Source organism: Cucurbita pepo, unplaced genomic scaffold, assembly GCF_057944985.1.
Source record: "Cucurbita pepo subsp. pepo isolate OVF unplaced genomic scaffold, ASM5794498v1 scafford_20, whole genome shotgun sequence".
In the NCBI taxonomy this organism is placed as follows: domain Eukaryota; kingdom Viridiplantae; phylum Streptophyta; class Magnoliopsida; order Cucurbitales; family Cucurbitaceae; genus Cucurbita; species Cucurbita pepo.
This window is the reverse complement of record NW_028257925.1, coordinates 147,501-150,000: the sequence shown is the minus strand read 5'-3', so window position 1 is coordinate 150,000 and position 2,500 is coordinate 147,501.

The window sequence follows — 2,500 nt, the reverse complement described above, 5'->3', positions numbered from 1 at the left end:
CCCACTCCCCTCGCACATGCCAAGCCCCATCCTATGCTATGTGCGATACATGTCCTACCAACAGCATATCAAAAGTGTTGTATAAAGCCTTGGACTATAAAAATATCATCAAACCCAATACCCGTGAAAAGGGAATGTTCATTTTCAATGCTTGTATTGTTGTGAATGTGGAGTGGTCGGGTTGTTGTAATTTTTTTCCTGGGAGCTAAGCAAAATGAAAGAATGATTCCCACAAAATTTCAGAATTTTTTGACCACTCTAGCTATTTTTTCTAATTTCTTATTATTTAATATTTAAAAATTCATTAAAAAAAATTGGTTGGTTGAAAAACTATGAAACTTGATTTCTAGATCCATTAGAATGTCCAATTCATGAATCAATTGAGTTCATGGAAAAAAAACATTCTAAAACTTGAGATATTTGACCGTATGACCGCTCAAAAAAATCGTATCTAGGCCTGGCAGACCAAAAATGCCTCAAAATGTACTATATAGGGGGGTGACTAGTCTGCATGGGCTGGCCACGGGGCTACCCCCTATATCTTCCGCCACCCCCACGCCCCAAGCACTATGCGCCGCACATGGGCATATGCTTGGGGCGTCGGGGTGGTGGTCGGAGGTCGAGGGCGGTTGACGGCGGTGGTGCGGTGGCGGAACGCGCACGGTGGGTAGTGTCGGAACGTTCCCGCGCGCTCGCCAGCCCCGCCCTACCCCACCCGCGTGCGCCCCGCCCGCTTGCCCCCGCGCGCTCGCCCTCATGCTCCAGCGCGCGCGCCCTCATGCTCCAGCGCGCGCGCGCCCTCATGCTCCAGCGCGCGCGCGCCCCCGCCCCGCCCCGCCCGCGCGTCCCAGCGCGCGCGCGCCCCCGTCCCGCCCCGCCCGCGCGTCCCAGCGCGCGCGCGCGCGCGCCCCCCGCCCCGCCCGCGCGTGCTCCCCATCCATCACCCATTAATTGTGGAAGTACATGTGGAGTGGTCAGTTTGTTGTAAATTTTTTTCTGGGAGCTAAGAAACATGAAAGAATGATTCTCACAAAATTTCAGATTTTTTTGTCAACTCTAGCTATTTTTTCTAATTTCTTATTATTTAATATTTAAAAATTAATTAAAAAAAATTGGTTGGTTTAAAAATTATGAAACTTGATTTCTAGATCCATTAGAATGTCCAATTCATGAATCAATTGAGTTCATAGAAAAAAACATTCTAAAACTTGAGATATTTGGTCGTATGACCGCTCAGAAAAATCATATCTAGGCCTGGCAGACCAAAAATGCCTCAAAATGTACTATATAGGGGGGTGACTAGTCTGCATGGGCTGGGCACGGGGGTACCCCTATATCTTCCGCCACCCCCATTCCCCAAGCACTATGCGCCGCACATGGGCATATGCTAGGGGCGTGGGGGTGGTGGTCGGCGGACGAGGGCGGTTGACGGCGGCCGTGCGGTGGTGAAACTTGCACGGTGAGGCAGTGTTGGGTGCGCCTTTGGGCGTGCGACATGAACCTTGTTGAGAATGGAATGTTGCGATGTTGCCTTCTAACTTGGGCTGGCTTGAGGATGGTTGATGGCTGGTACGATGATGAAACATGCAAGGTGGGGTGGAGTTGGGTGCCTTCGGGCGTGCGGCATGAACCTCGTTGAGTGTGTGACGTTGTGGTGATGCTTGGCTAGCCTTGGGCCAGCCCTATGTTTTGAAGGTGTGTGGTGCCAGAACATGTTCGATTGGTTGGAATCGGGTGCCTTTGGGCGTGCGACATGAGCCTCGTTGAGCACGGAATGTTGCGATGTTGCCTTCCAACTGGGAATCTCTAGTGTGAGGACTGTGGATGGTTGCTGGTACGATGACGAAACATGCAAGGTGGGGTGGAGCCGGGTGCCTTCGGGAGTGCGGCATGAACCTCGTTGAGTGTGGGACGTTGTTGTGGTATGCCTCCCTTCCTTGGGCTAGCCCTATGTTTTGAAGGCTGCGTGGTGGCGGAACATGCTTGGTGGGGTAGTGTCAAATGACTTTGGGCGTGCGACATGAGACTTGTTGAGCATGGAATGTGGCCTTCTAACTTGGGGCTGGCTTGAGGATGGTTGATGGCTGGTACGATGATGAAACATGCAAGGTGGGGTGGAGTTGGGTGCCTTCGGGCGTGCGGCATGAACCTCGTTGAGTGTGTGACGTTGTGGTGATGCTTGGCTAGCCTTGGGCCAGCCCTATGTTTTGAAGGTGTGTGGTGCCAGAACATGTTCGATTGGTTGGAATCGGGTGCCTTTGGGCGTGCGACATGAGCCTCGTTGAGCACGGAATGTTGCGATGTTGCCTTCTAACTGGGAATCTCTAGTGTGAGGACTGTGGATGGTTGCTGGTACGATGACGAAACATGCAAGGTGGGGTGGAGCCGGGTGCCTTCGGGAGTGCGGCATGAACCTCGTTGAGTGTGGGACGTTGTTGTGGTATGCCTCCCTTCCTTGGGCTAGCCCTATGTTTTGAAGGCTGCGTGGTGGCGGAACATG